The 14,100-nt window shown below is 40.7% G+C and overlaps 1 protein-coding gene and 1 long non-coding RNA gene across 5 annotated transcripts in view; one reads left to right on the top strand and one right to left on the bottom strand.

Moving 5' to 3' along the window:
- Window positions 1–707: 707 nt before the first annotated feature.
- On the bottom strand, window positions 708–8,363 carry LOC117225606 (uncharacterized). Of its 2 annotated transcripts, XR_013033648.1 has the most exons (3): window positions 7,685–8,363; window positions 2,882–3,130; window positions 708–2,798 (listed from the first exon to the last, which is right to left on the bottom strand). It is a non-coding gene; the product is annotated as an uncharacterized LOC117225606 (long non-coding RNA). The 2 variants fall into 2 exon arrangements; XR_004491545.2 differs by having other exon boundaries at window positions 708–3,130.
- Window positions 8,364–8,413: 50 nt separating this feature from the next.
- LOC117223883 (alpha-Mannosidase class I a) overlaps window positions 8,414–14,100 on the top strand; it is a 406,723-nt gene continuing 401,036 nt past the window's right edge. For all 3 annotated transcript variants that reach the window (XM_076522731.1, XM_076522733.1, XM_076522732.1), the window contains exon 1: window positions 8,414–9,479. The gene's annotated coding sequence lies outside the window, so the exon portion shown is untranslated. The remainder of the gene's footprint in view (window positions 9,480–14,100) is intronic.

Below are 14,100 nucleotides of genomic sequence, written 5' to 3' on the forward strand. Positions count from 1 at the left end.
GATATTTAATATCTTTGTACGCGTGTTTGGAATAGCTTATATATTTACATTGATATTGATTACACAGATATTGAAGCATTTGCACAACTCCAGGAAAATGTTACGTTCGTGCAACATAATTTTCGCACGTACGAGCATTTCGATACACAGGGTGACCGATTTAAATCGTTCCAGTCGAATATCTTCGAAACCGTCGGTGATACTAAAAAAAATATTTCAAATAAAATTTGAATGGTTTCAGAGATATTATATTATTTAATCTGATATTAATAAGATATTAATAGAGATAATATATTAATAATAATACATATATAATATATATTATAATATATATATATATATATATTATAATATATATTATTAATATATTAATAATAATATAGATAAGATATTAATAAGATATAAGCTTTATTTTTTTAAATGGAATCATATATCTTTTGTTATACTAGTCGATTCAGCTTGTCAGTTTCTTCAGAAAAATACTAAGGCATTTTTATTGCGAAAAATCAATGGTTTTAGAAGATATTTGCAATACGTCATTTTACAACCGATCTATCATTAACGATGCGTACCAGTTAATAAATGATTATAGATCGAAGTAATTAGAATCTAATAATCGCAAACATATGCTGTATATTTGAAAATTTTATTGTGAATGAAATGTAACTGTGCACGAGAGAGAGACACGCATCAATAAAGACAACTCATTAAATTGCGGGGAAATATTTTATTAGGAGGTTCAGTGTTCCGAATATAATTTCCTACGATCGATCTTTCGTCGGATTCGATTTCACAGCCAGTTGGACAACTTGATCCGTATTTGAGACTTCTGCCAACTCTGCAGGTAAATCAAAGTCCGTATTTTATTTTCAGTTGCGGAACAGTTTCCGAACGTAATTTATTATTGATTATTGATTTCCGATATACGGAATAAAAGAACGTTAAATGCATATTGAGTCGGGTTGAATAAAAAATTTCTGGGCATTCCAGATAATTAACTGTTCTAAAAAGACACGACATTTTGAATTTTTCATAAAAAAGAACAACAGCAAAAATATCTTTCTCTTTTTTTTCAATTTCTCGATTATTTAAGAGAAGATGGCCGAACGATTTACATGTGCATAATATCGATCGAAATGATATCGAATTGAAATCTAATTGCAGAATAGAAATTGGGAATTTTCAAGATATTTTCAGAATAGAAAATATTTATTACAACGATGTAAAATTGAAAGCTAATTTTAGTGGAAAGAAATTGAGAATTTTCAAGATATTTTGAGAATAGAAAATAATTATTACAACGATGTAAAATTGGAAGCTAGTTTTACTGGAAAGAAACTGGGAATTTTCAAGATATTTTCAGAATAGAAGATATTTACTACAACGATGTAAAATTGAAAGATAATTCTACCGGAAAGGAACTGGGAATTTTCGAGATATTTTCAGAATAGAAGATAATTACTACGACGATGTAAAATTGAAAGCCAATTCTACTGGAAAGGAACTGGGAATTTTCAAGATATTTTCAGAATAGAAAATATTTACTACGACGATGTAAAATTGAAAGAGCCAATTTTACTGGAAAGGAACTGTGAATTTTCAAGATATTTTCAGAATAGAAGATAATTACTACGACGATGTAAAATTGAAAGCCAATTTTACTGAAAAGGAACTGGGAATTTTCAAGATATTTTCAGAATAGAAGATAATTACTACGACGATGTAAAATTGAAAGCCAATTTTACTGGAAAGGAACTGTGAATTTTCAAGATATTTTCAGAATAGAAAATATTTATTACAACGATGTAAAATTGAAAGCTAATTTTAGTGGAAAGAAATTGAGAATTTTCAAGATATTTTGAGAATAGAAAATAATTATTACAACGATGTAAAATTGGAAGCTAGTTTTACTGGAAAGAAACTGGGAATTTTCAAGATATTTTCAGAATAGAAGATATTTACTACAACGATGTAAAATTGAAAGATAATTCTACCGGAAAGGAACTGGGAATTTTCGAGATATTTTCAGAATAGAAGATAATTACTACGACGATGTAAAATTGAAAGCCAATTTTACTGGAAAGGAACTGTGAATTTTCAAGATATTTTCAGAATAGAAAATATTTACTACAACGATGTAAAATTGAAAGCCAATTTTACTGGAAAGGAACTGGGAATTTTCAAGATATTTTCAGAATAGAAAATAATTATTACAACGATGTAAAATTGGAAGCTAGTTTTACCGGAACGGAACTGGGAATTTTCGAGATATTTTCAGAATAGAAGATATTTACTACGACGATGTAAAATTGAAAGCCAATTTTAGCGGAAAGAAATTGGGGGATTTTCAAGATAAATTCCGAATGGAAAATAGCGATTCTAAAATACAGATTTACATTTCCGACGATAAGGGAACATGATTTCGTATTTCGCACGCGAGTAAAGTAGAAGAAGGCAGATCTCAGAATTATATTCGACACACAAAGGCGGCGAGCTCTTGGAAACCTGAATACCCTTCGAATTTCATTCACATGACGACCGCTTTTCATGGACTGCATCTTTTTTGTCACCTTCGGGTTGATCTTGATTTCGCATTACCACGCGAGCCGAACCAGCTTGCAGCATGGCTGCGAACATACGATTTTCACGTATTGGAACCAGCGAGAACTCTATACAGGGTAGCTCGGCTGAAGGAGGCCACCTAAATATCTCCTCCCGTTAGATACGCTGATTAGATTGCGGATCTTTATGCATTTACGCGGCGCATACGAGCTCGTAAATGCAAGGAAACCTGCATACTGATTAAAATTAATTAAATGACGACCTCGAATAAGGATCTATCTCACCTTGTTTTTTTGAAGTTGACATTATTAGGGAATACCTTAGATTTCATTGATTATCATCGAGATTAAACATTTGATTTTCGTCCGCGTTTTAACATTTAATTAACCAAATTTCTTTGTAACAACTGAACGAATCATTTCGTCACCTTCCATGCGTATTCTCTGACATTTCAAGATGCATACAGTTTCTTTTTTTCTTACATTTTATCGACGTTTACGTGAAATAATTAATCTTCTGGTCGAGACGGTGTCGATCGGCGCGCGGTCTGGCATCTTTTTTCTTCGATCTGGAACAGAAAATAAAAAAACGAAATGTATCTCATAATACAGCTCTGTGCGTCGTGTGAACCTAAATTCTGTTTAAAAGATGCAGAACGAATGATAAAAAGCAGCGGGGAAAAAAATCACGCATCTTCAATCGTCGACGAATGTAGCTGAAAAGAGGCGCAAAAGTTTTATCAATGTTATACGTTATAAAAAAAATTGCTTATTTTTATAACAATGTAAACACCTCTTCGCAGCCTCAAAAAGATTCTAAACATCTTGAAACTTGACAGTATGTTTTTGCTTTCGCTAAGATTACAATTTAAATAGCCAACGACCGCTGCTTTTTACGCGCGACGAGTATACTCGTCAAAAAATACTGCCACTTCTTCGTGGCTCGTCAAGCACAGCTAACTGGTTAACGGTTTACTCGATGCTGCCAGCTTGAAGAGACAGGACAATCGTCTTCTACGAAGTCCATTACGAGTCCGTATTTCGAGTCGAGAAACGAAAACTATTAGGAACTCGGAGAGAATTTTTGTGAGTGGCCGCACGGTTTCCGCGGTGTAATTAAAGGCGACCGTATATCACGGCGAGAAACGTAATAACAACGAGAAGGGATCGCGGGGCGCGAGGCGAGCGGATCTTTCGTTCCAATAAAGAATTTCTTGCCGCCAATAAAAGGCGGTCACGTTCACGCGAGGATCCGCGCAACGACGCCATAAAATTATTCAACCGGGATCCAGGCGCGAAACCGGGGAACTTAATCCGAGCCGAATGGGAGCGTCTCGTTCTCGATCGTGTCGTGCAGGACGATCGTAACTTGGCCGGGCCGCGACCCGTGTCGCGCCAGTTTCACGTTAGATTAAGAGCGCGACGCGTGCGTGATGAAAATGATGTCCGCGGACGCGAACGAAATGCGACGAGGGTGCCTCGGTTCCCCCCGACGCGACGGACATTGCTCACTTCTCTTAAAAAATTCACCGAAATTCTATTACCAGTAACAGCAATGTCTCTCTAATTGACGCTCTAATTGTCTCTCTAAGTTGGGAAGAGGAGATAGCGGTTTGTTTGTATAGTTATGAATTGTCAACAACACTATAAAAAACGAGCTGCAAGGCTCGAATAATTGTATTTTCTCTTCCTGAATTGTCCATTTTTCTGCACAATCTGAGCGTCAATTAGGGAGACATTACTGTAATATGTACGTATTAACGTTTGATTTACGCAACTCGACAAAATGGCGGATCACTGATATTTACGATTATTCATATCGTAAAGGTGCATTTATGAGTTATTTATTCAATTTATAAGTCATCTACGGCAAATGTTAATGTTTGTTATAAATGCCAGGAAATAAAAATGTTTAAATCATCATTAATTAATTCATACCAAAATACAAATTTAATATCTGAGAATTTAATTGTAATCGAGTATAATCTTTAATATTCTTTAATTTCTTTGAAATAAAAATAATTTTATTAGGAAAACTGGAATGAAAGAAAACTCTATATATGTGAGTATAATAATGTCTCCCTAATTGACGCTCAGATTGTGCACAAAAATGGGCAATTTGGGAAGTGGAGATACGATTATTCGAGCCTTGTAAACAACAAAGGAGAAATACATTATTGATTAATTAGTAGTTAATTTTTATCGAAAAATAGACTTTTGAAAAATTGTAAAAACTTTTAATAGACGGCGGGAACTTAGTTATAGCAACGCAATACAGTAATGTCTCCCTAATTGATGCTCAGATTGTGCACAGAAATGGACAATTTGGGGAGAAGAGACACGATTATTCGAGCCTTGTAAACAACAAAGGAGAAATATATTATTGATTAATTAGTAGTTAAGTTTTATTGAAAAATAGACTTTTAAAAAAAATTTTAAACTTTTATAAAATGGCGGGAACTTAGTTATACCAACGCAATACAGTAATGTCTCCCTAATTGACGCTCAGATTGTGCACAAAAATGGGCAATTTGGGAAGTGGAGATACGATTATTCGAGCTTTGTAAACAACAAAGGAGGAATACATTATTGATTAATTAGTAGTTAATTTTTATCGGCAAATAGACTTTTGAAAAATTGTAAAAACTTTTAATAGGCGGCGGGAACTTAGTTATAGCAACGCAATACAGTAATATCTCTCTAATTGACGCTCAGATTTTGCACAGAAATGGACAATTTGGGGAGAAGAGACACGATTATTCGAGCCCTGGGGTTTGTTTTTATAGTTACGAATTGTTAACAACTATAAAAATGAACCGCAAAGTTCGAATAATAATCGTATCTCTTCTCCCCAAATTGTCCATTTTTGTGCACAATCTGAGCGTCAATCAGGGAGACATTACCGTATTGCGTCGACACAACCAAGTTCCCGCTGTTTTCTTTTTAAATCTTTTAATAGCCTATCCAGTCTAAAAGTCTGGTTCGAAAACTGTGTTTCGACCATGTCTTTGGGAAAGGGACAAGTGCGGGACGCGCGCATCCAAGCTAATACAGGTTCATCGAAATCTATTTAACTCCTCACGGATTGCCGAACTTCGGCCTAATAACCAGGAACACGCGAGCCCATCTAGCCAGCCGGCGAGATTACATCTTCGCCGGGCAACGCCGAATGTTAAACGAGCCGAGTCCCCCGCCCGGGGATTCGCTCGCGGAATATTCATGAAGAACGCCGAAAATCGGACGCGCAACCGTTCCGTTGATCTGTTCGTCAGCTGCCGAGCCGGGATACCTCGCAGATTGCGATCACGTACGCTGGCCCCGCTTCGCAGCGATGTATTGATTTGTGTCAGCGAACTGCTTGACACGGCCGAGGTGATTGTTTCACAGTTCCTCGAGCGCCTGGGAACCAGCGGGTTGTTTTGTCTTTGCGAGAAGAAACGGCGCGTTGAGCGATCGGTTTTCGCGCAGAAAGAAGAAGAAGAAATGTCAGTTTTAACAAATATTTTTTTAAACGAACTTACTATTCTCTGTGTAGGATTATTATCCGGTGCTCCGGGGGCACCCTATGGCAGGGGTGGCCGAACTTTCGATCGCTACGGGTGACTCGTTTTTTGAAATTATAGGCGCGATCTGGCAACGTCGCATGTGTGAAGCGGTCGTAAGGAAAGTAGTAATTTAAAGCGGAAAATAAGTTTAAGTTTAGGAATATCTCTAGGAATAGTGTAAAAAGTACGAGTGATAGATACATATAAAAGTGACCAAAGTATATAGCTTTGGTCACCCCTGCCCTGCCACCCCATTCCTATCTATGCTACCCTTTAAAAGTATGCAAAAAAGTTGCTAAAAAGGCTTACAAATATCTGAATAATAAATATTCGCATTGATAAAGTTTCGAAGGAAGTTCAACGAGAACGTAGCGCGAAATGAATGATCCGGGTCGTTCTTACCCCTCCTTTCAAATTATGCGAAAGAAGTCTGTCCGACTTAGGGTAACGGAGTCGGTTATTGTGAGCCGACCAATTGCTTGTTAAATTTTCTTATTTCGTTCATTTTTGAATAAAAGAATTCGATGTATCTTATTCGGCATCGATATCGATATCGATTATTATTCGATAAAATGTAAAGTCAACCCCTTGCCGTACTTCGACGAGTCTGACTCGTGACGAAAATTTCTAGTAATAACTTATACTCTCTTTTAAAATTGGAATGAAGTTCTAATCCCTTGTGACCAATATTTGAGCACTCAAGTAAATTTAGGCATAAATTTAAATTAAGCATTAAATTTTTTAAATTAAGCATCAATTTTCTACCCCTCCTAAGAAATTATTGCGATCGGAAAATATCTGATCGCGGTAGCTGCGAAGAAAATGGCGTGTCAAGGAGTTAATTGTGCCTCAAAGGCACAGTAACTGGTCATCTCGCGTCAGTTCACAGAAACGTAGTTTAATGAGCATAATTTCTCAACGATAAATGCATTCAGGACTAATTTGTATCGCATTCCTAGATTCGGGATTTCGATTTTTGGACTTTTCTCGACGAAACGCATCGGAATGTACGCTGAAAAGTCAAAAAAATCGCAACCCCTAAAGTAAAGTTTAACCCTTATTTTAAATCTGAAGCTTAGAAATGGAAATTACAGTAAATTCTGCCCAATTTCTCTTCAGCTTGCGAGCAAAAATGGACAATTTGGGAACAAGCGATACAATTACGATTATTATTATTATCATTATTATCATTGACAACCGATGATTGCAAAAAAGAGCCGCGAGGCTCGAATAATCGCATCTCCTCCTCCCAAATTGTCCATTTTGGTCTACAATCCGAACGACAATTACGGAGAATTTAATATATACCATGTTCGAATTACTGCGAATTCAGCAGCCAAAGGACTCAAGTTCCACAGTACGCGAAGCACTCGGTCATACGAACTGCCGATCCAGAAAAATATAAAGCATATAAAATACAAAATATCAAAAAAGAAAAAAAAATAAAGAAACATAAAATACATTAAAAGCCACAACGCGCGCGCCGGATCCGTCCGAAAGATAGGGACGGCACGAAACAGCGGGTTTGCTCGCATCGTTCGGATCATTATCGCGAAGTCGTCGGTGTTGAGGACTCACCCTGCATGAAAAAATGCATCGAGCCCAGACACAGCTGCCGCACTATCGCCGTAACTTCGGAGAACACTTCTCGCGTGGCAGCCCCAGGAGCGCGGAGCGAACCGACTGCGCGTTGCGAACGGACAGGCGTCCGACTTCGCCCGGTTTCCACCGAGATAGATAAAGAGAGCGAGCGAGAACGAGAGCGAGGGATCGAGGGATCGAGGGAGCTCGAAGGGATGCGGCGAGAGGCGGTCCTGGCTCGGCGGTGGTTCCGTCGCGTCGAACGGTCGGCGTCGTAGTGCGTGCCGCTGGCGGAGTGCTGGCTGTCGGAGGCAGCGCAAAGAAGCGGGTTCGTGGCGATTCGGCTCCGCTCGGCCCGCACGAGCCGCGCCGCCGAAAGAGAAGTCGTCCGACTCGAGTCGTGTGTGCGGCTGCAGTCACTCGTGGAATTCTGAGTGGTGTCAGTGCTCCGGCGGACGCGATCGCGCGCGCGAGTGTGTCGTTCAAGTAGCGTCGGTTTCCACGCTCGTAGGGATAGGAAAAGGGAAAATAGGAAGAGCCGAGAATAGGGAAAGGTGCGACGCGTGTTCGAGGGTGCTTTTGCTTTTTGTTTTCCGTGGCCCGTCGTCGGACCAGTGCTCCCCGGTACCACCGAATCGGAGTAAACGGATCGTCCGACGAGATCGGAAGCTAAAAAAAGAAAGAAAAAGGAAAGAAAAAAGAAAATCCCGCGAAGATCAGCAGCATCCCGCGAAGATCAGCAGCATCCCGCGGATTCTCGAAACGGTGCCGCGTCGCGCGCGTACAGTGGAGTGCTGTGCTGTGTTTTCCGTAAAACCGGGACCCGAAGGCTGTGCTCCTTTTTTTCGTGGCCGCTGTGTGTGCCGTGCGAGAGTGATCGTCGTCGTCGTCGTCGTGGTCGTCGTCGCTTTTTCAACGCCGAGGACCGCCGCGAAGATCGCGCGTAAACCAGCCGGCAGCCTTGCACCTGGTACACAGAGGCCCGAGCCGTTCCGCCGGCGAATTTCGCGAGGAGATATACGCGCGGGAAAGTCGCGTCCAGCCGGCTTCGATTGCTCGCCGCTCCGGAGACGGTCCGTGACCTCGTCCGCGCGCTCCCACCAAGATCGGAAGCCAAGAAGCCGCTCACTTTCGAGTAATCGGCGAACGAGCCGAACTCTCCGCTATCAGTTTCGTCCTTATACGTTTCGACATTCCTCGCGTCGCGCGGCCCATTAGCAGCCGGAGCGGTAGCCCGCAGCCAGAATTCTTCGGGGCCCACGTGTCTCCATAACCGATCACTGCCGGCTCTCCTCGTCCATTCAACCTCCGTCTCTTCCGCCGCGCCAAGCCGCGCCGCGACGACTGTCGCCGCGCTTCCTCGCCGAGAAGTCGCCTCTTCGTCGGCCGAGCGTGTTCATTAAGCAGCATCGTCGACGGTGTGATTACGACGTCGATTAGAACCGAACTGTTCGGAGGAAGAACGACGCAATCGACAAAACGACGATCCGTGAAAGAAACGCGGTGCCGAGAGAAAAAGAGAGAGAGAGAGCGTCGATCGTCGTTCGATAGCTCGTACCCGGCTGCTGTGTTCCGCGAAGTGAAAACGCCTCGCGGATGATAATTGGCAGCGGAGCTCGAGGCGGCGATCCGATACGTTGCATCTGTGCTGTTAATTAAAGTCCGTCGTTTGATCGGAGGGGCCCGCGAGTCAAGTCCGAAGACACCGATAGGCGAGCGAAAGCGGGGCAACACAACAGATTCCGGAATATGGTGTAGCCGAGCCCGACGAGATAACCACGGACGTGTATAGGTAATTTTCACTACAACACGTCTCGCGGGACGTTTTCATTTTTTCACCCGCGCCTCTCTTCTCCGCGATTCTTTACTCCCACCGCACCCTCCTTTTCTTCCAGCCGCCCCCTTTTTCTTGCTCGTTTCAGTGCGTCCTTAATGAGTTCGACTCGCCGGTGCGTCCTTGCATCGCGATCGGAGCCGCCGCATCGTTGCGCTCCGATCCTGGCCAGGGAAAATTGAAAACGCGGCGAAAGGTCGCGTGCGCGATGTCTCGTTGAACAGAGGCCGATCGGAGATCGATCGATCGATCGAGCTTTCGCCTACTGTTCCTTAGAAGGGACAGTTTCTTCGCGGCTACATGCTACTGTCGTTCGCTCCCTTGTTTTGGGCCAGGGAAATTGAAAACGCGGCGAAAGGTCGCGCGCCTTCGCCGGATATCTCGTTGAACAGAATCCGATCGGAGATCGATCGATTGATCGGTCGAGCTTTCGCCTACTGTTCCTCAGTGGGGACAGTTCCTTCGCGGGTACATACTACTGTCTTTTGCTCCATTGTTTTGGGTCAGGGAAATTGAAAACGCAGCGGAAGGTCGCGCGCGCGCGCGATATCTCGTTGAACAGAAGCCGTGTGTCCGATCGAAGTTCGATCGATTGGTCGAGCTTTCGCCCACCGTGTTCCTTAGAGGGGACAGTTCCTTCGCGGGTACATGCTACTGTCTTTTGCTCCCTTGTTTTTGGTCAGGAAAATTGAAAACGCGGCGAAAGGTCGCGCACGCCTTCGCCGGATATCTCGTTGAACAGAATCCGATCGGAGATCGATCAATCGATCGGTCGAGCTTTCGCCTACTGTTCCTCTGTGGTGACAGTTTCTTCACGGGTACATATTACTATCGTTTGCTCCCTTGTTTTGGGCCAGGGAAATTGAAAACGCGGCGAAAGATCGCGCGCGCGCGATATCTCGTTGAACAGAGGCCGATCGGAGATCGATCGATCGAGCTTTCGCCCACCGTGTTCCTTAGAGGGGACAGTTCCTTCGCGGGTACATGCTACTGTCTTTTGCTCCATTGTTTTGGGTCTGGAAAATTGAAAACGCGGCGAAAGGTCGCGCACGCCTTCGCCGGATATCTCGTTGAACAGAATCCGATCGGAGATCGATCGATCGATCGGTCGAGCTTTCGCCTACTGTTCCTCTGTGGTGACAGTTTCTTCACGGGTACATATTACTATCGTTTGCTCCCTTGTTTTGGGCCAGGGAAATTGAAAACGCGGCGAAAGATCGCGCGCGCGCGATATCTCGTTGAACAGAGGCCGATCGGAGATCGATCGATCGAGCTTTCGCCCACCGTGTTCCTTAGAGGGGACAGTTTCCTCGCGGGTACATGCTACTGTCTTTTGCTCCCTTGTTTTGGGTCAGGCAAATTGAAAACGCGGCGATAGATCGCGCGCGCGCTCGGATATCTCGTTGAACAGAAGCCGTGTGTCCGATCGAAGATCGATCGATCGAGTTTTCGCCCACTGTTCCTCAGTGGGGACAGTTTCTTCGCGGGTACATACTGCTGTCGTTTGCTCCCTTGTTTTCGAGGATCCTCCGATCTAATTCACCCGCGCCGGGAACTCGATTCTAGGCCCCATAGGAGATTACGCGGACAATTTGTCCGTTGTCGGCGGCATTGTCCGAACAGCGATGCCTGAATTGATAACAGGCTCCGATCTGGCCAACGATTCTGTTTACATAATTCATCGCCGCGTTGCTTAGCTGCTTCGCCGTGATCCCGGCTGCACTTCGAAAGCGCTGCGCCAAACTCCAGGCGCCGAATGTTTAACTTAACTCCTTGACACGACGGTTTCTTCGCGGTTATCGCGAGTAGAAATTTTTCGACCGCGATGATCTCTTGGAAGGGAAAGGAATTCGATGATTATAGTGTTCCTGAATTTACTCGAATGCTTAGATATTGACGAGCGGAGATTGGAGGTTTATTGCAATTTCTTTTTTAACCCTTTGCACTCGCGAATGGTGACTCTGAGGCACCACTAAAATTTATTACATCGCGCTTTAAGATAACTTTTATATTAACAAGGTTTAGATTTAAAAAATTGTTAAGAATGTAACTCTTGGGCGAGTCCCAAGTGTCAATTTCATGTGCATAAAATGCATTTTGCCATGTAAAATAAAAACACTATAAGTTGGAAGAATGATTTTATATGTACGGTTAAAATAGCTTCGAGTGCAAAGGGTTAAGGGATGAAATAACGTCTGTACTCGATATGTTATTACTACGGCAAGGGGTTGAATATGAACAGATTTATGCAACGGAAAATCAATTGTAAAGCCATGTGTGCGAATTAAAAAAGAATTTACCGGTTTAAACGCAAGTTTATTATAATTAGTTGACTCTTTGTTACTTCGATGTGATAACGGCTTACAATGTTTGCGCTTCCAAACGATGGAAGATAAAAATTTAAGCGCGAAATTCCTTAAAATAGTTTGCACTTGGCGTTAAATATAGACGTACGTTGCATTCGAATTTTTCTTGTCAGATAAAAGAGAACTATAGTCTAGGGTCTAAAGGTTGGTGGCTTTGAATTATGATACAGATGTCGCCGTTAGGTAATATTTTATAAATTCGTTGAATAGGATATATATATACAAAAAAGATGAAAACGAAGGATGTCAACGAATTTATAACATATTAATATAGATGAGAATCATATTGTATAACAATATATATATATATATATATATATATATATATATATATATATATTACATATTTTTATATATAATATATATTTAAATATATATAATGTATAATGTATATTATATATGTATAATGTTACCGAATAATAAAGATGAGAATCATATTGTATAACAATATGATTCTCATCTTTATTATTCGGTAACATTATTTAATAGTAAAAATGATTCCTGTGCGTTGCATTACGTTATTCGGAAGATCGAATTGATTTCAATGTCACAAAATTTCAATTGCAACGTGTACTTCAATCGAGAAATCTACTCAATTATTTTTTGTCAAAGCGGCCTCGTAACTTTAATAACTGTGAAATGAATGACATTTGACGATCGGCCGTCGGAATAAATTCTCTCGATAAACTTTTATCGAGTCCCAAGTTTTAGCATTGCCTTCGAGAGTACACTTCGGAGAATTCCATTCTTATCGTTTGGGTCCGTTCCACAGATTCCTTTTGATCGCGAACATTTATTTCTACGATATTCCGGCGCCTAACCACGCGTTATTTTATCTAATCGTCGTTCGTTATTTAGATAACGAAAAATCTGAAACAAACTTTTAGATAGTACAGTGTTTTGGTATCAGGGTGTTACAAAAATGAATTTTCGGGAAAGGAGAGCCTCCGCCGTAATTATGTTTGAAAGATTATCGAGAATCTCTAATTGCATTCGACACGTTGTGTTTCGTTGTCTAAATATGGCGAAGCATCGCGAAATTATTCATAGCAGTTAAATTCGGAACATCACGGATTCGGAGCTATCCAATTCTAGTACACATTCTCAAAGCAGACATCTTCGATATGCTTTGGACCGATATACATAGATCGTTTACTTCTAATTTTAGAGAATTTCGTCGTCGCTGTATCGATAATAGCGGTTCGAGCGTGTTTCTATTTAAAGAATACGTGAAAGGATTGATGGACCTAACGTCCAACGTTAATTTATCCCTGAAACGTTAATCTTCAATACGTAAAAATCTGTATCATTTTCTGTTCGAACGGATGTGTATAGGGTGAGTCGTTTAACCTTAATTTTTCTTGTAAAAAATAACTTTCCTTAATCTTTCTTGTATAAAAAATATTTAAAGAATACGTGAAAGGATTAATGGACCCAACATCCAACGTTAATTTATCCCTGAAACGTTAATCTTCAATGCGTAAAAATCTTTATTATTTTCTCTTCAAACGGATGTGTAAGGGTGAGTCGTTTAACCTTAATTTTTCTTGTAAAAAATAACTTTCCTTAATCTTTTTTGTATAAAAGATATTTAAAGAATAGGTGAAAGGATTAATGGACCCAATGTCCAACGTTAATTTGTCCCTGAAACGTTAATCTTCAATACGTAAAAATCTGTATCATTTTCTGTTCGAACGGATGTGTATAGGGTGAGTCGTTTAACCTTAATTTTTCTTGTAAAAAATAACTTTCCTTAATCTTTCTTGTATAAAAAATATTTAAAGAATACGTGAAAGGATTAATGGATCCAACATTCAACGTTAATTTATTCCTGAAACGTTAATCTTCAATACGTAAAAATCTGTATCATTTTCTGTTCGAACGGATGTGTACAGGGTGAGTCGTTTAACCTTAATTTTTCGTATAAAAAATAACTTTTCTTTAATATCTTTCCTTAATCTTTCTCGTATAAAAAAATGTTTCGAAAGTTGTTCGGTATAAAAAGGAGTCATTTTCCTTTTTCATTAACATAAGATCGCCTTGAGTTTTATAACTATAATCTGCAACGTTTCAATCGTGCCATTCGAGAGTCGATGGAAAATTATTAAGGTGCATGGGTTCATAAGTTAATGTTTATCGAGATTAATATTTAGTTGGCTTGTAATACAAGAGATTGTTGAGAATGTTGTCAATTACAATCAATGGAAGCATGT

Source organism: Megalopta genalis, chromosome 6, assembly GCF_051020955.1.
Source record: "Megalopta genalis isolate 19385.01 chromosome 6, iyMegGena1_principal, whole genome shotgun sequence".
In the NCBI taxonomy this organism is placed as follows: Eukaryota; Metazoa; Arthropoda; class Insecta; order Hymenoptera; family Halictidae; genus Megalopta; species Megalopta genalis.